General features: G+C 34.1%; 2 pseudogenes; both read left to right on the top strand.

Annotated features, from left to right (window-relative positions):
* Positions 1-12,880: 12,880 nt before the first annotated feature.
* Positions 12,881-16,697, top strand: LOC120135161 (annotated as a pseudogene).
* A 1,529-nt stretch (positions 16,698-18,226) lies between these two features.
* On the top strand, positions 18,227-22,677 carry LOC120135160 (annotated as a pseudogene).
* Positions 22,678-24,444: the final 1,767 nt, after the last annotated feature.

Below are 24,444 nucleotides of genomic sequence, written 5' to 3'. Positions count from 1 at the left end.
AAATAAAACGCTTACAAAGAAACAATGGTTGGTTTACGCTCCACTAGAAAATTAAAATTTTCTTAAACCATGATTGTCTCCACATGATTCCATCCTATAGTGCCCTAATTTTTAGTGATTTTTAAGGTATCCCAACCTTTAATTACATAATTAATTAAACCCTAATTACACCTTTTCCTTAATTTATATATATATATTAATTGTCTTTAGGATACCTCAAGTTCACCAATTCTATATGTCCTAGGTGGGTAACCTCTAAAGCTCAAGGGGTGTGACTAAATACTTTCATCGTCTTATAATAATTTCATTTTTTAAAATTTATATTTATGTCAAATTTAATTGATTAATAATTTATATTATACAATTTGAAACAATTAAAATTCATATTATTTTGTATTATTACATTATATTTAATATTTTCATATTTATATTTAATGACATTTTTTCTCTCTTTCTTTTTATTTATATTTCTTAATGGTTTAGTTATCCTCAATTAATCTCATTTAGTTTGGAAAAGTTAAAAAAAATGATGAAATTTTAATGGTAATGACAAGAAGGATGAGGTGTAAAGAAAATAAAAATGAATAAGCCATGATATATATTATTTTTTATTTATGTTTTTTTTTTCTCCAGTAAATATATATTATCGTTTCCTACTGTTAATCTTAGTATTTAATTTATCTCATTCAATGGTCCTAAAAAAATATAAAACTAAAAATTTTATACCGAGTGTAAACGAATCCTATACCCACACACACATATATATATTATACCATTCAATTATTGAACTCACAAAAAACACGAGATGATGCTAGTTATCTTAATTAGTTTTAACATCAAATTCTTAAGAGATGTTTCTGCTATAATTAAAAGGAGGCTTCTGCTTGAAATGATGCACTTAACCAAACCATGCACCAAATACTCTCTCATTGTCGTGATTATCCGTCATAATTTAATAATGTAACCAAATTCTCTTCTAATAATTATCAAAGGAAAAAGATATGAATTCTTAAAACAAGATTATATTAATGAAGCATATAATAATGCAGGTCCAAATTAATAATAATTATATTAATGAGACAAGTGTCAACTGGTAAAGTTAAGCATAAGAAATCTAGGCCTCACAGCGAAACATACACAAGCCCTAATGCTCATTGGTTTGTCTTCATCCTGTATAGAAAAATAAAAAGGTTTTTATTTAACCCTAAACCACCATGCTTATCCACACCATTAAGGCTAATTATTCAACTAATTAATCTGACGTGGACTCAATTAGATCCCGAGTTACATAAATGATAAAAATAAAAACCGGTTCGTTTCGAATATAATTAAAAATTAAGATTTTCAAAACCCTAAAATCACATGTGATCATTAATTAATATGAACACAATTGAAGAATCAGAATAGCACATCAGTGTGGAAAGCATCTGAAAATATGTTGTATTAGATTTTATCCTCTAAGTGGGATTATATAGATATATATATAATTAAAATTCAAAGATGCAAATTAAAGGAGGAATATGATACTTGTTTATTAAATTAAAAGGGAAATAATTAAGGTTGGTATCAAATAAAAAATCATCATCTTCCTTTTCATTTTGTTATTTCTTCCCGGGAAACAGGTAAAAGCAGCCTACTCTTACGTATGGGGTCATGATTTGTGTAGGTATGGCTGTCCAAGCAATGCAAGTTGTAAAGTATGGGGGGGGAATTTAGGCAATAAGGCATTAAGAGTTTTTGTACTTTTGAAGAAAATCAATATGTATCTCGTATTATTTATTTTCTTTTAATGTGACTTTTTAATCCAGGAAATAAATCTAATATGACCTTTTAGTTCAGAAAATAAGTCAAATGTGGCCCTTTGACCAACATTTTTCATTGTTGACCGTTACAGTGCTCATGTGGCAGTTCACGTTAGTAACATGACAATCTATGATGGTGACATATCAGTCTAAGGTGACAGATTAACGTGACAAATGACATGACAGATTGACTAAATTGATGACTCAAACATAGCAGATGGGCTGCCACATCAGCACTGTGAAGTTACATGCCAATAATATAACGGTTATTAGTAACATGACAATCTATATGGTGACATCATCTAAGTGACAGTTAACGTGACAAATGACATGACATTGACTAAATTGATGACTCAAACATAGCAGATGGGCTGCCACATCAGCACTGTGAAGTTACATGCCAATAATATAACGGTTATTAGTAACATGACAATCTATGATGCTGACATATCAGTCTAAGGTGACAGATTAACGTGACAAATGACATGACAGATTGACTAAATTGATGACTCAAACATAGCAGATGGGCTGCCACATCAGCACTGTGAAGTTACATGCCAATAATATAACGGTTAACGACGAAAAACATTGGTTAAAAGACCATATTATGTTTGTTTTCTGAATTGAGAGACCACATTAAGAGAAAAAATAGTACAAGGGTCATATTGATTTTATTTCAAAAGTATGGAACTTTTTGATACCTTTTTGTCAAAAATCTAATAACGTTAAATAAGATATAATTTATTATAATTGAATTTATTATTCATATTGTATTTATACTCAAAGGAGTAATTGATTGTTCGATAATAAAATTCATGAAAACTCTTTTTCTCTTTTCAACGTCTGGTTGTAAATTTTAATTTACTTTCAATTATGAAAGAGTTTTTAACGATATACTTTTCTTTTCCAAAAAGAAAATAATTTTATTATGACAATGTAATTTTAAATAAATAAACATACTTAACAATTATTTTTCACAAAAAAATTAGATTAAGGATGATTTTTCCAGTCCAAGATCAGAGCATACCTAAGACCTAATTGAAATTTATATAAGAATTTAAACATTGTCCACCAAGAGTGACGATGGTAGAATTCCTTAACAATTGATTTATTCCATTATTTATTATATTTAAAATTTTAATACTATAATTTTTTGAAGCACAACAACTAACAAGGGACATATTCTAATTTAAAATGATAAGGCACTTAAACGGCAACGTTTCAGATGGTTTTGTTAACTGTTTGCTCGTTTACTTGCAAAGGAAAAAGGTGAAAAATCAATGACGAATAGATGATGAATGGAGTCAATTATACGAAAACGACAACATTAGTTGAAAGTATACGTGGACAGGTGACCCCATTAGCCGAACTACGTGTAAACTCCAGTTTGGCAAACCGGCATGACGTGTACCGACGAGAACCAGCCGAACCGCTCGCAGATTGTCTGAGAAAAAATAACCATTCTTTTTTTTTTGTAAACCGACATGTTTTAATGAATTTTTATTTGGGTAAATTGCATATTTAGTATTTAAACTATCAATTTAATTTTTTTAGTATTTAAACTTTCAATTTTTTTAAAACTATACCTAAAGTTTAGTTTTTATTTCATTTTAGTATCCGTTCAAAATTTAACGTTAATTTTTGAAAAAATGAAGGTTTAGGTACTAAAACGGACTAAAACTAATAATTTAGTTACTAAACGCGTTAAATTTTTAATGTAAGGGTACTAAAATAAAAAAAATAAACGTTAGACAAGCTTTTAAAAAAATTAAAAGTTTATATACTAAAACAAACTAAAACTGATAGTTTAAGTACTAAAGACATAATTTAGTCTTTTTATTTTGATAACTAAAGTTTAAAATTATTTATGATACTAAGGTTATCGATAAATCATAAATGCCACTCTATTGTAGAGGTATTTATAAGACAAATCCAATTGAGTTTGAGTTAAATTTATATAAAAAAGTTAAAACACTTCATATTTGTTCTAATTTATTCCGATCCAAAATAAAGACTTCAAATTTTGACCTAATCATTTATATTTAAACATGAGTTCATTTTTATTTTAAAAAAACATGAGCTCATTTTTAGCCTAACTATTATTTTTATATCTTTTGTTTTATTAAAATTATTTGTACGCTTTTATAGTTGAATAAATTATTATATTTTAATATTTATATATAATCATATATATTATAAAATTAACATATTATATAATATTAAATTACAATAATAATTTATATAAAAATAAAATAAATTTCTACAACACTCGACGAGCACCGCTGAGCCCCATTAATTTAATTTATAAAAATTTAAAATTCTAAAGGACTCAACGTATAATTATAAAATAGTTAAAAGTTTATAGGTAAATTATTTACAATAAATTTTAATTACATTATTTTATATAATCTTTTTAAAAAATAATGGATCAAATATCAAGTCCTAAATATTTAGGGTTTTTAATTTAAGATTGATATTCGATCCAATTATTGTTAAGAAAAAATTATGAAAAATAATTAATTAATATTTTATTATAAATAATTATCTTTAAATTTTTAACTAGTTTATAATTATATGTTGAGTCCTTTAAAATTATTTTTATAAATTTAATTAATGATGCTCGATACTTATCGTTATTGGTATTCAATGGTTCTCGTCGAACGTGACAGACTTATCCAAATAAAAACATGTTATACTTGGACTTTAATGGTTGAAATTAGATCTCGTATCACTTGTTCGCTCTATTGCAAGCCTCATTTCTAAACCATGGGTGCTTGACTTTCTTCTTATTCGTCGTGAAGTAAATGTTGTGTGATAAGGTGAAATGACACGAAGAGAATAAGGAGATTTAGAAGAGAAGCAGAAAAGATTGAGGAAATTCAGAATTCATTCAGTAAAATGATGATGATCATCCCTTTTGCAGGTACATTTATTTTTATACAATTGTACTATCAAATCTAACAAGCTAGCTGGCATAGATTCTAACTAATTCTGTTACTGCTTTATTCTTAGACTTCTCTGTTGGACTTTTCTATTGGGCTTCACGGTGGCTGGATCTCAAATAGCTGTTGGGTTTAATGAACCCGTGCTTCCCACGTGACATTCACTTCCTCAGGTAATAATCCCAATCCCTTCAGCAATCCCTAACCCTTGTTCAACATTTTCCCCAATTCTCTCTTCACCTCCCCGATCGTTTTCTCTTCCTTCCTCAAGTCCTTCTCCTCAAACCATGACAATACCCGCTGCTGGAGCAGATCCTTGTCCCCAAGGATCAAAGCTGGGAAACTATCCCCGTAGAACAGTATAGTCCTCCCAAGTATCGCACGAGTCATCCAGATTCTTCTATCGCACCAATAATTGAGTAACAGGTTTGTGGTTTCTGTTTACAATTCTTCTTCCCATGATTTGCAAAGGCTCAATTTTAATTTCACCTTCCTCGGTCATGTCAGGAGGATCCGTAGAATAAGGGGCTAACTGTCCAATGTGTTTCTTCAAAAGACTCACATAGAAAATTGGATGTAACCTTGATGTCTCAGGTAAAGCTAAACGGTAAGCAACCTCACCAATCTTTTCTGTAATTTTGTAAAGACCATAGTATCGGGCTGCTAACTTTAGGTTTTTGCGCAGAGCCAATGATGTTTGTCGATAAGGCTGTAATTTCAGGTACACTTCTTCTCCTGCTGCAAAAATTTCTTTCAGGTCATTTTTAATCAGCTTTCTGTTTCATGCGATTAGCTTCATTTTCTAAATGAAAATTGACTAGCCTGCGAATGTCTTCTCTAGTCTGCATTAATTCACTGACAGAGTGCACTGGTGAGTATGATTGCCATACCATAGTATGGGGTGCATATCCATATAAGGCTTGAAATGGTGTTAACTTTAGGGATGTATGATAGGTGGTATTATACCACCACTCAGCATGAGATAACCACTTAACCCACTGCTTTGGTTGAGAGAAACACAAACCTCTTAGATACTGTTCAAGACAGTGATTTACCCTTTCACTTTGTCCATCAGTCTCTGGGTGATAGGCAGTACTAAATAGAGTCTTAGTACCCAATTTCTTCATTAGTTCTCTCCAAAAGAGACTGGTGAAGGTTTTATCTCTGTTTGAAATGGCCACTTTAGGCTGGCCATGCAGCTTATAAATGTTGTCCAAATATAGTTTAGCTACTTCAGCAGCAGTTTAAGGGTGTGATAATGCCACAAAATGACTGTACTTTGTGAACTTATCAACCACCACCAAGATACAATTCTTTTTCAAAGAAGTAGGTAAACCTTCTATAAAATCCATAGTGATTACTTCCCAGGCCTGTTGAGGAATAGGAAGTGGCTGAAGTAGACCAGGTTTAGCAACATGCTCTACTTTAGTTTGCTGACATACTGTACAAGCCCTTACATAAATAGCCACCATAGTCTTAAGTTTAGTCCAATAAAAATAACTTCTAATTCTTTGATAAATGGCCTGAATTCCTGAATGACCTCCATGAGGTGAGTCATGTAAGGTTTGAAGAATCTGTAGCCTAAGAGAGCCTTTAGTACCAATAAATACCCTGTCTTGAAATATGAGATTCCTTTGGAATATTTCCACCTAGAATCAGTAGGAGACATAGTCAAATTAGAAATCCAATCAGTAGCCAATAAATCATCCTTGTAACTCTCATCTACTTCTGAACCCAAGTAGGAATAATTAGGGTAGTTCCCATGACACACTGACCATTGTCTTCCACTGCCTTGATAAAGCATCTGCCACAACATTTGATTTACCTTTCCTGTATTGGATAGTATAATCCAATCCCAATAATTTTGTCAACCCCTGTTTCTGAATAGTAGTAGTGAGTTTCTGCTCCAATAAATATTTTAAAGGCTCATGATCAGTTTTAATGATAAAAAGGTTTGCTCTCTAAATAATGTCTCCACTTGGAGACTACAAATAAAATAACAAGATATTCCCTCTCATAAATAGACAGAGCATCATGTCTAGGACTGAGAGCTTTACTTAAAAATGCTATAGGTCTGCCCTCCTGTGATAAAACCCCCATATTCCTCCAGAACTAGCATCAGTCTCTAAATATTTTTTTTTGTAAGTCTGGTAGAGCTAACACTGGTGCAAGACACATAGTTCTCTTAAGTTCTTCAAAAGCAGTCAAAGTTGCACTATGCCACTTAAAATAGTCCTTTTTCAGCATATGAGTCAAAGGTTTACTAATAGTCCCATAATCTTTGATAAATCTTCTATAATAGACTGTCAAACCCAAAAATCCCCTCAATGATTTTAAGGATTTAGGCAAAGGCCAATTTCTCATTGCTTCCACCTTGCTAGGATCAGTAGCAACACCAGCAGCTGAAATAATATGGCCCAAGTACTCTAGTTGGGTCTGGCCAAAAAACATTTAGACAGTTTTGCAAATAACTGATTACTTTGCAAAACATCCAAAACTAATTGTAAATGTAGAATATGGTCTGCCATAGAGCTGCTGTAAACTAATATATCATCAAAAAACACCAAAACAAATTTCTTAAGGAATGAACTAAATAATTCATTCATCAAAGCCTGAAATGTTGTAGGAGCATTAGTTAACCCAAAGGGCATTACCTTAAATTCATAATGACCCTGATGAGTTCTGAATGTGTTTTATAAATGTCTTCCTCTTAATCCTGATCTGCCAGTAACCGACCTGAGATCAATCTTTGAAAAGTACAGCCCCATGTAGCTCATCCAAAAATCCTCAACAACAGGAATAGACAATTTATCCTTAATTGTCATGCTGTTCAACTCTATAATCAACACAGAACCTCCATGTACCGTCCTTCTTTAATGAGAAGGCATGGAGAAACAAAAAGACTTTTGCTAGGTTGAATAATAGAAGAAGATAACATAGTAGCAATCTGTTTTTCCACTTCAGCTTTTTGGTTATGAGGAAATCTATAAGGCCTTAAATTAACAGGCATAGAATCAGGCCTTAAAGTGATAGCATGATCATGAGTCTTGTAGGTGGAAGACCTGTAGGCTCAGCAAAATATAATTGTATTTCTCCAATAATGGTTGAATAGCTGTAGGAGTAGGCCTTGAATTTTCTGTCATATTCAGCAAAACATCATACCCCAATAAAGCAGAATTTGAAACTGTCATCTTTAAGAGTGTAGCTCCTGAAATCTGTTGTAAAAAATTCGAGGGATGTTGGCCATATATAATAATCTGTTCATCTTGATGTACAAAATTGAGTGTCAGTTTATTAAAGTCCATCAAGATAGGACTGAATAACTTCATCCAAGCAACACCTAGGACCATATCACTTCCCCCTAATTGAAGAAGTCTAAAGTCATGAATAAAAGAATGTCCCTGCATTTGCATTCCACCCTGTTACCCTAGCTGTACTGTAAAGCTGTTGTCCATTGGCCACTGTAATAACTAAAGGATATGGTAGTCACCTGAATCCCTGCATCAGCCCACTGAGGTGTTAAGAAACTGTGGGTGCTACCACTGTCAATTAATATGTTCAGTGTCTGCCTAGAATGTGCCTTGAATCCTTAGTGTATTATGACCAATACACCCAGTGATAACATTCATAGAAATTTCTAGGCTCTCATCTTCTTGTAACACTTGTTGTTCTGTCTCATTTGGTAAAGTTTCTGAAGATAGAACATGTTCTTCTTCATTCATCATATTCAATTGCTTTGTCCTACATTGATGCCATGGAGAGAACTTCTCACCACACTTAAAACATAGGTTGTTTGTCTCATGTACTCCAATAGATTTTGTTTTGGAGACAGACTAGTTGAACCTTTCTATTGTGGGGATGGTAAATTAGGTTTAGTAGTAGGTAATGGGTTTGGGTAGAGTGGGTTTCTAAAAAATGTTCTCCCTCTTTTATTCTCATATTCCACAGAAAGCTCATACAATTTAGCTTGTCTGCAAGCTTCAGAGAGTGTCTTTGGTTCTAAAACCTTAACTCTATGCTTGATATCTTCTCTTAACCCACTAATAAAAAGAGAGACAAAAAACTCTTCACCCAGAGTAGGATTGTGTAACAACATATGAGGCTGTAATTCTTCAAACCTGTCCTGGTACTCCTCCACTGATCCCTTCTGCACTAACTTTGATAATTCCTCAACTATGTCAGCAAAGTACTTATCACAAAATCTATGGCAAAGATCTGTCTCAAATTCATGCCATGTCACATGATGCTTCTGCATAATATAACCGTCGAACCAAATTTCTGCCTTCCCCATTAAATACATTGTAGCCACTTCCACCTTTTGTTCTTTTGCAATTTGCATAAGGAAAATACTTGAGGCATTTTTGAATCCACCCTCTAGGATTATTTCCTTCAAAAAAGGCAACTCAATCTTGGGTCTATGCCACATTAATCCTGCAGTATTAGAGGAACCTCCAGTGCCTCTTCTATCCACTTCCAGACTGACTATATTGTTTCTAACTGCACTGTTCTCTCCTACTTGAATATCATTTTTAAAACTAGGTAAATCCCCTGGTTTAGATTTTAAAATTCCAGGCTCATCAGGTTTATAAGTAAACCTAGTCTTATCATTAAGCACAATGACTTCTACATGTCGTTTTCCCTCTGTTTTAGAAGTTTCAGGGGACTGTACCTGCTCATTATCAGACTGGTTCTGCTCCCCATATCTACCAGTTAAAATCTTCAATAATTTTTCTACATACCCTTAATTAGTGGCTATCCTGGATTCCAATGAAGAAAGTCGACTTTCTTGATTCTCCCACCATTTAGGAATCTTCGTGTGATCCTGAGATTGCTTAAGCAACGTTGATAACTCCTCCAGTTGTTTCTGTAATGTTGAAATTTCTAGTGTTTCAGTCATATTCTGATTTTTCTTTGTCATTCCAGTAACGGTTTGCCAGGAAAATTTGGCTCTGAGATACCAATTTGTGATGAAAGTGAAATGATGACGAAGAGAAATAAGGAGATTTTAGAAGAGAAGCAGAAAAGATTGAGGAAATTCAGAATTCATTCAGTAAAATGATGATGATCATCCCTTTTGCAGGTACATTTATTTTTATACAATTGTATTATCAAATCTAACAAGCCAGCTGGCATAGATTCTAACTAATTCTGTTACTGCTTCATTCTTAGACTTCTCTGTTGGACTTCTCTATTGGGCTTCACGGTGGCTGGATCTCAAATAGTTGTTGGGTTTAATGAACCCGTGCTTCCCACGTGACATTCACTTCCTCAGGTAATAATCCCAATCCCTTCAGCAATCCCTAACCCTTGTTCAACATTTTCCCAAATTCTCTCTTCACCTCCCCGATCGTCTTCTCTTCCTTCCTCAAGTCCTTCTCCTCCAACCATGACATGTTGTTGTTGATTCCCTTGCCAAATCTACTATTAATACTGATGATCAATCATGCATATATTTGGAAGCCCCCTATGAGATCATCCCTCATCTCACTCATGACCTTCATGGTCTTGCTTTTGTTCGCAATTAATATTCTACTGTAATCGTCTTCATTCTTATTAAAAAAGGTTGAAATTTAGATCTATATATATATATTAAACATATATTAACTATTTTTGTTAACATTTCATATCATCCGCCTAACGGAAATGACAAGGTAACCACTTTCGTGATCATCAATAAATGTAATAATTACAACATCATTTTTGAAAATTTAATGACTAAATAAAATATCATTGAAATGTTAGTGACCATACATGTAGTTTCCCCTTTTATATTTATAAATTCAAGATTCGACACTTCCCACGTGTTCACGTGGACCCCACAGTCTTATGGTAGAATCACGTAATTGTCACCATCTTCCTAGGGCGGGATTATCTTCGGAAAGGCGGACTAATATACGATTAATATACAGCGTTACCGGATACATTAAAAGATATTTGACAAATTCGGTTTAGCGCTACCGGAAATATCGAGTAATAATAATGTAATAGGTGGAAATCATGAAGAAATATTAAAAAATTTGGCAACCAGCAAACTTAGCTTGTCGGTTTGTGTCGATACTTTATAAAAATATATTGATCCTTAGCAATATAACAAGTAAAAAAAATGACAAAACCGGTATATAAATGACAAAACAGGTAAAGCGCTACCGGATATATTGAAAGTGTCGATACTTTATAAAAATGTATCTATCCATAACAATATAACATGTAAAAAAAATGACAAAATCAGTCTATAAATGACAAAACATGTAAAGCGCTACCGGATATATTGAAAGTGTCGATACTTTATAAAAATGTATCGATCCATAACAATATAACAGGTAAAAAAATGACAAAACCGGTCTATAAATGACAAAACAGGTAAAGCGCTACCGAATATATTGAAAGTGTCGATACTTTATAAAATGTATCGATCCATAACAATATAACAGGTAAAAAATGATAAATCGGTCTATAAATGACAAAACAGGTAAAGCGCCACCAGCTATATTAAAGTGTCGATACTTTATAAAAATGTATCGATCCATAAACAATAAAACAGGTAAAAAATGACAAAATCGGTCTATAAATGATAAAATAGGTAAAGCGCTACCGGATATGTTGATAGTGTCGATACTTTATTATAAGTATCGACACTTTTGGAATTTAAAGAGAAGAAGTTATAGCGCTAATAAAGTGTCGATACTTTATAAAAATGTATCGATCCATAACAATAACAGGTAAAAATATGACAAAATCGATCTCGAAATGACAAAACCGGTAAAGAGCTACCGGATATGTTGATAGTGTCGAAACTTTATTATAAGTATCGACACTTTTGGAATTTAAAAGAAAAGAAGTTATAGCGCCAATAAAGTGTCGATACTTTATAAAATGTATCGATCCATAACAATATAACAGGTAAAAATATGACAAAATCGATCTCGAAATGACAAAACCGGTAGTAAAAAAGTGTGCTTGTGTGATCATTTTTATTTCAGAATTTTCATTTTTAATACAAAAAGTTGGATATTTTAAGCAAAACCCAGTAAGAAAATAACAAAAACTTTACAGTAACAAAAGAATAACATTGGGAAACCTACCATGTTATCAGTTTCTCAAAGAACAAAAACCTAGAAACAAACATCTCAACGCAAACTTATAATATACTCTTATTATCCCATAGGATAAAGTTAGGACAGTTTTAGTTTCTTAAAGAATAAACTTATGATTGAGCAACTCAAATTGGTGCACGCATAAGTGTCGATGCATTTATGAAAAGTATCGATTAAAAAAACATCGAAATCGATAATTATTATGTGTCAGGTAAATTTACAATGTAATCGGTAAAAATATACTGGTTAATTAGCAAATAGGTTTACATTATGTATCGACACTCTTTAAATATATATCGATATTTTTTCCCCAAAATGAAAGCACAACGAGGTGCACGCATAAAGTGTTGATACATTTAAAATTGTATCAATCCCAAAAACATCAAAACCGATAATTATAATGTAATATATAAATTTGCAATGTTACTGGTTTAAATATACCTATTTAGTTAGAAAATAGGTAAATATAAGCGCTACCTATTACATTATATAAGCGCTACCTAATATATTATTGTACTTGATAATATTTATAGTTAAGTGATATAACATAACCGATCTAAATTTTAACCGATCACTTATTTAACAGGTTACACTATTTTTAACCGTTTTTTAGACGCCGTACAGTAGAATATGGGCAAACCATTAATTCCCCATGTCTTCCTTTTAATTAAAATAAAAGAAATGAAAAAGAAAAAACAACCCAAAAATTCTGCCGGGTTAACACAAGCCAACCCTGTTGCCTGTTTCGAAGCAGACAACGAAAGAGACGGCAACAACGCAATGAGTAACGTCCAAATCACACTTAACGCCTCTCACCCGTTTCCCCAACCACACGCATCCCAATGCTCAGTCATCCGCACGTAATACGCCGTTAAGTAACGACATATCACCGTTCCCCGTCAAAACGTCCGTCATATTGACTCGTCAATGACCCCTTAACCTTCCTTCCCGGTTAAATACGGAACCAGAGTTGGTCAGTTAGTTAGTTAAATTAAGCCTTAAACATGCGATAAACAACACTTTTCACAGAGAAGAAACCAAACAAAAGAGGAGAATAAGACTTTAAAGGCAGACACCAAAACAAAGCAGCGTAATATAAGACGCGCGCGAAGCCATTTTTGGGGGATTCCCTTCCTTTACAGACAAAGAGAGTGGAAAAGCTGAAGCGAAAAGCGGTTTTCTCCGGGGGAAGTAAAGGCGGTATTGTAACCGTTTAAAGCGGTTTTCGTTACGGTATTTGGATCTCGCGATCGTTACGGAAATGGCGAAAACTGTTTGTGTGGATAGCGTTGTTCTCTTGGAATCGAAGGGTCGAGCAGTTAAATCGTGTTGATGAGCTCTGTTATTAATCGTAATTATTTGGATTATTTAGGTGATTAAGTGTATATTTAAGTGAAGTATACATCGATTTGGAGGATTTATTGGGTTTTTCGAAGTTGCTGCTCTGCTACTGTTTCTTCTTGTTGACTCGGGGAGTTAGGAATAGTCAAATGGCGAATAGAATCTGGTCGTTTTCGCAGACGAATAATGTGTCCTCTGAAGGTAAGAAGAAATTTTCTTTGCTTTCTGGATTTTTTGCAGGTTTCATTTCCTTTTGTGTGATAGGAACGGAAGGGATGATCTATACGGAGTTATGGAAGTTATGTGCCGGACCACTGGTTGAGGTTTCTCGAGCTGAAGAGAGAGTGTATTATTTTCCTCAAGGGCATATGGAACAGGCATTCTTTTCTCCTTTTTTTCGTTGTTTTTCTTTCTGTTTTTTTGACCTGATTTCATTTTAGTCTGCTTGTTTTATTCGGAAATTAATTGTGTTTTTATGGAAATGTTTGAAACGGGTTGTGATTGAAATATTGCTATTTTTGGTGGGGATTGTTTTAGTTGGAAGCGTCCACTAATCAGGAGTTGAATCAGCGGATTCCGTTGTTTAATCTTCCATCGAAGATTCTTTGCCGTGTGGTTCACATTCAGATGCTGGTAATTTTCCAAATCTGATTTTTCAATTGTTTTGTATGTGTTGCTGTAGTTTCTAGACCGGGTTTTGATTGTCTGTTTGGTTGCTGAGAAAATGAAGAAAACGAAAAGGAAGTGGCATAATGATTTGGATGTATTTGTTTTTATTGTTTTTGATCTTGAAGAGAATCTAAACCTTAAGCTTTGAATAATTAACTTTTCTTTTTGAGTAATTAGTTTTATTGGCCAGATAAATTGTTTTTTCAGTCCAATGCTAAGTGATGTAGAAAAAGTGGATCATATTATTCTATCAACATGATTGATTTGAGGATAATTTTTATGGACTTTACTGCTTCTAGGCTGAACAAGAAACAGATGAAGTTTATGCACAAATAACTCTATTGCCGGAACCGAATGTAAGTAATCAATTTTGATCCTTTCTAATTTGAACATATATCAGTATTAGAACGCAAAAACAAAGTTGGTCTCTCACTCTTTCTTATTATATTGTTTGAAATTACTGATCTCCAATTATGTTTTTGGCATCTTATAGCAACCTGAGCCAACAACTCCCGATGCATGCCCTCCTGAGCCTCAAAGACCTACAGTTCACTCATTCTGCAAGGTTTTAACGGCCTCAGACACGAGCACCCATGGAGGGTTTTCTGTTCTTCGAAAACATGCCACCGAATGCCTTCCTCCACTGGTATTGTGTTCTAGATCAAGCTATTTGTTTTGGCCTTTTCATCTTCTGTCAACTGTCATAGATTTTCATTTTATTGATTTCTGGAAGTGGTTGTCTTTCAGGACATGAACCAGGCAACGCCAACCCAGGAATTGGATGCAAAGGATCTTCATGGTTATGAGTGGCGCTTTAAACATATTTTCAGAGGTAACTGAAACACCTTATTCACTGTCATCTTCATTCAAAATTTTGATATTAAAGTGCCTCTTTGGTTTTGATAGATATGAGATACTTTAAGCCTCTATGCTTTGACCTCTCATTCTATGTAAGAGGTATGTCCACCATGAATGGGCGAATCACTCACGAGTTATTTGTTTATGATTGAACAGGCCAACCAAGGAGGCATTTGCTCACAACAGGATGGAGTACATTTGTTACTTCAAAGAGATTAATTGCTGGTGATTCCTTGTGTTCCTAAGGTAGATGTCTTTTTTCTCTTTTTCATTTTCTCCACTTAGATATTTTGCGTGCCTGCATGTGTTCTGCTCTTTGTTGGTTATATTCATTTTTATTGTAGCTGATGAGCTATTCATTTAATACTTGGTCCCCTAGGGGAGAATGGGGAGCTCCGTGTTGGAGTTAGGCGGGTAGCTCGTCAACAGAGCAGCATGCCACCATCAGTGATTTCAAGTCAGAATATGCACTTAGGAGTTCTTGCAACCGCATCTCATGCTCTTTCAAACTGAAACCCTCTTTGTTTGTCTATTGTAAGCCAAGGTATGATATTTATGGATTTGCCAAAATGAGATATAAATTATTTTCTTTTCTCATTTGTGTAAAATATCAGGACAAGTCAGTTCATAATCGGGTTGAACAAATATTTAGATGCTCTTAATAATAAGTTTGCGGTTGGCATGAGATTTAAGATGAGATTTGAAGGGGAAGATTCTCCTGAGAGAAGGTAGTGGAACTTAACCACATGATTGTTCTGGGTTGGTATTTTTTTAAGAAAAAGGAAAATCTTTTCTTTAAGTGCTTACTCAGCATACCTTGATTGATAAGGTTTTCTGGAACAATTGTTGGGGTTGAAGACTTTTCTCCTCACTGGAAAGATTCAAAATGGCGTTCACTGAAGGTAATTGGTTCTTAAACGATATATCCAACTTTAGTGTAAATTGTTAAGGCTGGTTGTGTACATCAAAGACTTCTTAATGCTTCTCAACAGGTACAATGGGATGAGCCTGCCTCTATTCAGAGGCCTGACAGGGTTTCACCATGGGAGATAGAACCCTTTGTTGCTCCAATTCCACCAACTCTGACTCAACCGAATTCAGTTAAAACAAAGGCCTCGACCGCCTACTGAACATCCTGCTCTATGTAAGACATACTTTTCCTTGTATTATTTATCTTTTGTACTTATGTTTGCTATATCTGATTTGTTCCTTGGAATATTGTACATATGTCGGCAACAGCATCAGCTCCTTGGAATTCTGGAGTGATGCATTCCCATGATCCAAGTCAATGTAACATTTCTTCCGAAGCTAAAAGAAATGAGAATCATGTCATGTGGCATCACATGCAGACCCAGATAAACGGTAGTTGCAGCTCTGTCTCAAAGGCTCGAAATGAAGCAAGCTTGCTGCCTTCTGGCATGAGTGTTTCTCAGCATCTGTTTCCTGATGCAATAGTGGGTAGCAAAAGTGTGTCTGGTTGGCCTCTTCTTTCAGGCTTTCAAATCCACAACTGAGGATGATTCAACCTTTGATCCAATTGAAAAGTTAAAGAAATCTGAGACAGCTGCTAGTTGCCGATTGTTTGGTATTGAACTGTTAAACCACTCTGTGAGCTCAACTCCAGTGGAGAAGATACCTACACAACTTTCTATGTGACTGCTGGTACAACTGAAGAACATGGTCTAAGTACTCTGTCACCCACTGATTCTGACCAGAAGTCTGATGTGTCAAAAGATTGTAAAGACAAGCAGCAGGAACAGTTACAGGTATCATCAAAGCAGATCCAGAACAGGCAAAGTTCTAGTTCTACAAGAAGTCGTACTAAGGTATTGAAAGTAACATATTTCATGATTGAAAAACCATCGACTTCTTTGAACAATTTCCAATATATATTTTCCAATAAACTCTTTTGGGTTTGTCTATGTGAACAGTTCAGATGCAGGGGTTGCTGTTGGTCGTGCTGTGGACTTGGCCACATTGGCAGGTATTGATCAGCTTATAGATGAACTAGAGGAGATGTTTGATATTAAGGGAGGGCTTCGCCCTAGGAATAAGTGGAGATAGTCTACACCGATGATGAAGGGATATGATGCTCGTAGGCGATGACCCATGGCTGTAAGTTACTCGATGCACTTTTTTTTTTTCCTTTTCATAATATGCCTAAAAAAAGAATTTTTCTTATTGTCTTCTAATTTACATCCTTGCAGGGAATTTTGTAATATGGTAAGAAGAATATTTATCTGTTCAAGCCAGGATGTGAAAAAGATGACCACAGGAAGCAAACGTCCCTTGTCTATTATTGAAAGTGAAGGGACTGTAACTAGCTCAGACTAGCCTGAAAACTAAAATAAGAAACTTTTTTCCCCCATTCAGTACCTGTTGTTTTTTTTTCTTTTGTTGCCAGTGGGAGCTTTTGTAAGACTTCTGAGATATGGAGGGTTGTTAGAGTCTAGGACACTAATCACAAGCTTGATTTTTGGAAGACTAAATATATCACCTGGATTTGAAGAACCAAGACTTGTTCGAGAATTAGGATGGCTTAGAGGCTAGGACTAGGATCATGTGAATACTTATCGTTGTGGTGGGTGGGTGTGGTGGGTTCAGGGGGTGTTTCTAACCTTTTGGTTTCCTCTGCTTGTAAATATGAAATGTGTCTTGTTTTGGTTTGGTTTTCATTAGTCATTAGCCTGTCTGGGTCGGTTTTTGTTAGTGTATTAGCCCGTTTGTTCCGACTAGAAGGATAGCCTGGATTAGGATATGAAGCACTTGAAAAAGCTATTTGCGTAAGCGTTGAGCTCATTGGGAATTGATGTTGGTTGGGTAGCAGCTAGCCAGTCAAGTCCTTTTGTAAATTTCCATTGCTTTGCCAAACTTTGGACCTTTTCCCTCTCAAGCAACGAGTTCGTATGATGTTACTTCTTTTGTAGGGATGCTTAATCTAATACCCATTGGCCATTACTTCTTCATGGAGAGCTTTCATTAGTGTTTAGCCAATCAGGTCAATTCAAGATCGTCGGAGTCTTGATCAATGTTGTAGATTTGATCTGTCAAAAAGGAGTGGGTTATCCGTCTAGTACTCTTTGCATCAGGCCTGGTTTGGTTCATACTTCATAATAAAAATGTGATCTTTTTAATTAATTATAAATAAATGGAATTATTAATAATTTTTTTGTTGGTAGATATAAACTATTGGGCTACTTTGGGGCTGGCTGGATGTTTGGTCCAGGAGCCGGTTTAAGATAGCTTGTTCCTCAGAATGCTTACCTATCATGTGTTCGGTGGCAGTTCTTTGCACTGTGTGAACTATAAAACCCATTGACACGAACAGACAATAATAAACATAAACGGTCCGCCTTTTAAGAAACACGAAGGTGAAGCGGTTTTTTGGCCCATTGGGTCAGGCGGTATAATTATTTGGCTCATTAGGCCACCTAATTTTTTATTTTACAATCTACAACAAAACTACACGTTGAAAAGTGGTGAATATGCGGATGAAGATTATAGGATTAGACGTGTTCATATGCACGATGTCACCGATGATGTGGTGAACACGCGTTGTTGCTGATGGCTTACGATTATCCGCCGATAAGATATCGGTGTACGTTTCGGACGACGGAGGGTCAGCTTTGACCCTCTTTGCTTTCATGGAGGCTGCTGAGTTCCCGAGTCATTGGCTACCATTTTGCAGGGAAAACAATATAATGGAAAGGAGTCCAAGTATATTTTAAAGCTAATTATCATTCTTCTATCCCTCATTTTGACAAGATTAAGGTAATTAAAACAATTAACTTTTCCAAATATTTTACACCAAATCATTACTAGTAATTAATTTAATCTAGAGGATAATTTTAGCACCGACAAATCCAGAAAATTTTATAGGTTAGGCCAATATAAGTTTAATAAAAATAATTTATCTAAAAAATTAATATATATATATATATATATATATTGACCACCTACCGTTGAAAAAATAACAAGGATGTTAATATGACATTTTTTAATTATTTTTCAATAATGACATAATATTATCTTATGATGATACATCAACATCACTGTTAATTTTTAAAGATGAGAGACCAAAACATAACCAAAATGTAACATTAAGTGTGATTTAAAATAAATAATAATTAAGTGATCAAAACAGAAATTAAATAATAAATGGATGATTTAATAAGAATTTACCCTTTTTTGGCATTTGTTTTTTTTGTTGGGGGGGTATGACTAAGTAGCCTACAGCATCCATAGGAAAAACAATAATCAACAATTTTAAAACATGAGAAGTATAATGAACTATTGTCAAAAGGACAAGAGGGTTGAAGTTTATTTGATATGTCTTTTCTTTCATTTACTATTTTAATAATATATTAATAATCTTACATTTAACCATTTTTAAACATTAATTCATCAATTATTAATGCTATGCTAATATTATATATTAATTTATATGATATTTTTAAACATTTTAGTTTTATCATAATCCAAAATTTTTAACTCCATCTTGTAGGGTTTAGTATTAACATTTTATGCTTAAATCAATCATATTATATATTAATATAACAACTCATCTCAACTATACAATAAACTAAGATTCAATTATACCATGTATCCCTGAATAATGTTTAAATTTTAAATTAATCTCAATATTTCAAAATATTTAAATCGATCCTTTGAACTATTTATTTGCTTCAATTAGATTCTTTTGGCAGCTTAACCACGAGTTCCAACAGTAAATGCTAGTTCAAATTTGATGTGAAATATATTTAAATAAATAGACCAAATTTAAATATGAACACACACATTATATGAATAATTTAAATTTAACGAGTTAAAATATAAATTATATCACTGAAAATTAATATACTTATTATTTTTAGCACCCCCAACTTAAATTATTCATACTGTATATATCCATACAATCAAACAAGTCGTTTCAAGTTATTGGTGCGTTGCTTGTTCTTCTTTTCTTTCAAATGCTGTCGTTTATGAAGTATTTATAGTATAAATATTATTTTCATGCACGTGCATGTACCGTGTAAGATTCTATAAAAATAGCTGATAATATTCGCATTCATAGCTTAATATCAAAGCTTTTAACTTCACTCATTAATCGATGTTTTAATTAATTCCTTGAAGAACGTAATACTTATATAGTTATAGGGTTTGCAGCTTAGTATAGGCGAAAAACTCCTATATAGATGTCGATGAATTAATATTTAATATATATATATAGAGAGAATATTTATAATAATGTAAGGTCTGGTTCTTCAGTCAGGTCTTGGGAGGTCATACGTTATCAAAAAAAAAAATATTTATAATAGTGTAAAGCTAGAGTTGTTCTGTTCACATTCATATTATATTATAAATAATATTATAATTTTAAAAAATAAATTATAAATAATTTCAGTATATTTTGATATCTATATTATTTTTATTAGCATATAATAAAAAATCAAGTTAATTGGTATTTAAGCTCTAACTTTTATTTTCAAGGAACGTGAGTTAGATTCTTCCAAATGAATTTTAATACTTTTTTTTCAATAAAATGATGTTGTTTTGAGATTTTTAGATACCAAAGCGATTGGGAATGGACAGAGAGGGGTGTTGTCGTTCCCCTCAAAATTTTAAATTCCCTTATATTATAAATTTTTTCTTTGTATATTCTGTTGATTATTTAATTTCGTACCTCATAAAATTTTATAACTCTGCGCCCCTAAAGTTTTAATGTAATTTTAAGTTCACATCCCGACATAAATTTATGCATTTGTCTTTGAAACGATATCATTTGATGTGACAGCACACCAATAACCATTAGTCATCGTACTGTTACTGAATTAATGATCCAATGATATAACTAGAATGAAAATTAAAATTTAGTACTATAATTAAAACATTGAAAGCTCAATAATATAAACAATACACCACCTAAATTTAGTTCATCTAAAAGAAAGACTCAATAACTGATTTCATAGGGTTATTAGACACTGAATCTTGAATTGCCGCAGATGATGTACGAGGACATGAAAGTGAAGGTGGAACAAGTAGTAGAAAAAGGTGAAATTATGGACGATTACATCACTGATGATCAACGACGTCAAGCTTTTAATCAATGGACCAACAAAGGCTTTACTCGAATGGACCCCCCACTGTCATTCAGGTCTGCTTAAAATCAAGCCTCTTCTTTTTCCAAACAAATCACTATATTACTGTCAGATTACGAACGTGTGATCATCTTAGATAAGAGCAAAGACAGAGACATCTAAGGCCATTCTTTGCCAAATCTAATCTATGTTTCCAGGCAGAAGCGCAAGGCTTCACCCCACCACTTCAAAGCCGGAGCTCTTAATGTTTTGGTATGAAAAAATTAATGAATTTTTAGAAACCCTATAGTATTGAGTAATGGTGAGACTAATTCCTGCATTTGAAGCTACGTGTGTCCGCTGTTATGACAAATTCACCCGTCATCTTAACACAAGATTGCGACATACTCCAATGATCCCCGAACACCTCTTCGTGAGCTGTGTTATTTATCGGACCCTGAGATGAAATCGAATTTGGCATTCGTTCAATTTCCCCAACGATTTCATGGCCTTAACGAGGATGATATTTATGCTTCTGAGTATAAACGTCTCTTCAAGATCAATCCCTCGGTTTTGATGGGCTGAAAGGTTCCCAATTACGTCGAATCGGGATGCTTCTTCATTCGACGAGCTTTTTTCTGTGGTCCGTCGACGGTCCGGTAGCCCGAGGTATCAGAACTCACCCGGACATGCATGCAGTGAAAGGCGATTAGATCGGAAGAGAGATTATGACATTGGCACACCATGTTGCTGGTTGCAACTATGAGAACCAAACCAAATGGGGCTCTAAGGTAAAAAGTTCATCAGTCACTTCCCACTATACTATTCACTTTTAGGGTGATTATCCAATCGAGTCGAGTCAAAAATATTTTGAGTAAATCGAATTGACAATCCTATTCTATAACTCAAGTCCTACCGTCTTTACAAAGCTTAAATTTTCCAAGTATTTAAAGAGATGGTTTAATGTTGTTTACAGATGGGATTCAGGTATGGATCATTTGTTGAGGACTTTTACACAGGGTATAGGCTTCAATGTGAAGGATGGAAGAGCATATTCTGCAACCCCGAAAGGGATGCATTTCTAGGGGATGTCCCAATCACCCTCGTTGATGTACTTGGCCAATGCAAGAGATGGTGCATTGGGTTATTTGAAGTAACTTTCTCCAAATACAACACTCTCATCTATGGTTCTCAATCCATGGGAGTCCTAATGAGTCTAGCTTATTCTCACTACGCATTCTGGCCCATCTGGTGCGTTCCGGTCACATTCTATTGTCTCATCCCTCAGCTAGCACTCGTCAACCGAGTAAGCATCTTCCCGAATGCATCAGACCCGTGGGTTTTCCTCAACGTTTTCCTCGTCCTCAGCGTATACGGGCCGGACTTGCTCGATTTCGTCTCGGACGGAGGCACGGTCAGACGGTGGTGGAATGCTCAAAGGCTGTGGATGATAAGGGGACTCACATGCTACTTGTTTGGTTTGATTGAGTACGTGTTGAAATCAACAGGGGTTTCACCACATGGGTTTAGCCTAACGAGCAAGGTGCTTGATGATGCCCAGAGCAAGAGATACGGGCAAGGGGTTTTCGAGTTTGGGGTCCCATCACCATTGTTTGTTCCCTTGACCACGGATGCAATAATCAACTTGTTCTCGTTCACGTTGGGATTGACTGGTTTTTAAGAGGCAGCCCAGAGGAAGGCCTAGGCTTGCAGGTGATTTTAAGTGGTTTCATCGTCTTGAAATTGCCTGCCAGTGTATGGAGCCATTGCTTTGAGGGGTGATTCAGGGAAAATGGCAACAAGAATTATTGTCACTTCAACATTTGTGTCACTGGCTCTTTATTATCTCTCTTCGCTCATTTTCATGAAGTATATCTTTAATGTCACTAGTTAAAAAATGACCTTGCAAGCCAAGTACTCGAAATTAGGGATTTTGCTTTTGTATTCTCCTCTTGGTTTTTGTACTAATAACATTATCATATTGTTTCCCATGACATTGCTTCCCTTGTTAATACAAGGACTAAATCAAATTAGACCAAATATTACAACCATAGCAAATAAGTAAGGAAAATTACACGTTTAGTACCTATACTATTATTTTTGGTTTGTTTTAGTACACGATGTAAAAAACTTAGCGGAACTTGGCACCTTTTTATGGGTAAATTACATCATTCATCACTCAACTATCTTCTCACTCCTATATTGGTCATTGAAGTTTAACTTTTTAATTTAATTACTTGACTTTCAAATTACTCCTAATTTAATCACTCTAACTTTCAAATTTAATTTTTTATGTTAATTATATATTAATAAAATAATAAAAAATGGGTAAATTACACGCTTACTGAATTTTATTCTCTCTCCTATTTCTCTCATCGTACTTTAAATTTTTTCAATTTGCTCAATGAACTTTAGACATTGAACTTTTTTGGTCAACCGACTGATTAATTTCTAACGGCGTTATGACGTTGCTAAATTAAAATTGAAAAAAATTTAAAAGTACAATTAGGGATCAAAATACAAACATTCAAAACTTGATGTACTTGCTTACATTCGATAATCAAAGACATCATCCGTTAAAAACTCATTTATCAACCATCTATTTGTTTTAGATTCAATTTAGACTAATTAATTAATATATCCTTATATTTAGGAACCTTTTTAATTAATGTAGTCTTATTAGGGATGGGTATGGGTCGGGTTTTTGGTCCACCCAACTCGACCCGAGAACAAGGGAGCCTCCACCCGAGACCCGACCCAACTAAAACAAGAGTTCATCCGACCCGATATATAACTTAGAAATCCGACCAGACCAGACCCGACCTGACCGAAATAATAATAAAAATAGTATTTTATCAATAAAAACAGTGTCTTAATTAAAAAAAATTATACACATAGGGGTATTATTATAATTATTCCTAAATATATAAGATAAAATTATATATTTTTTCGGATCGGGTATTTTTCACCCTAAACTCGAACCTGACCCGAACATTACACTTAAAAAAACCCGAACCGATCTGACTCTGATTTTTTTTATAAAAAAAACCTGACTTAATCGGATCGAATTCGGGTCGAAACCCGTCGGATTCAGGTCCCACCCTAAGTCTTATTACTCCCTTAAATATCAACATCACCAGTTAAGGGCATATATAAAATAAATGGGTATGATTAGGGCACCTCTTTCTCCGATATGCCACTGCTTTGACCGATAAATTTCTCACATTTCCTCAGAAGAGTACGAACGTTGTTATGGGAAACTTTGTCATTTCGTGGATTATAAACAAAGGATTAAGTGCTAATGACAGCTAAATTTAATAGAAAATTGGCGATAATCAATTAATCATCTTGTTAAAAGCAAACGACTTCCATTTGGTTTTCATTAAATAAACGATAGACATCCAGCTCAGTGGTAGAGCACAAGGTTCTTAATCTTGAGGTCGTGGGATCAAGTCACACGGAGAGCATTTCATTATTCGGAGGTCTTCTACGGAAGTTGCCTTCAACCTGGTGTTAAGGGCAACCTATTATCTTACCTCCCCCTTACCCCATTACATATGAGAATAAGAGACAACCAACCATTAAATAAACGATTAGATATGTTTAGGAGTGGTTAACTTTGTCTATAAATTAAGTTTTTATGTAATCTTATTTAATTTAA

Source organism: Hibiscus syriacus, unplaced genomic scaffold (assembly GCF_006381635.1).
Source record: "Hibiscus syriacus cultivar Baekdansim isolate YM2019G1 unplaced genomic scaffold, ASM638163v2 tig00110602_pilon, whole genome shotgun sequence".
Lineage (NCBI taxonomy): Eukaryota > Viridiplantae > Streptophyta > Magnoliopsida > Malvales > Malvaceae > Hibiscus > Hibiscus syriacus.
The sequence above is the reverse complement of the archived record's forward strand: the minus strand, read 5'-3'. Positions and strand labels throughout refer to the sequence as shown.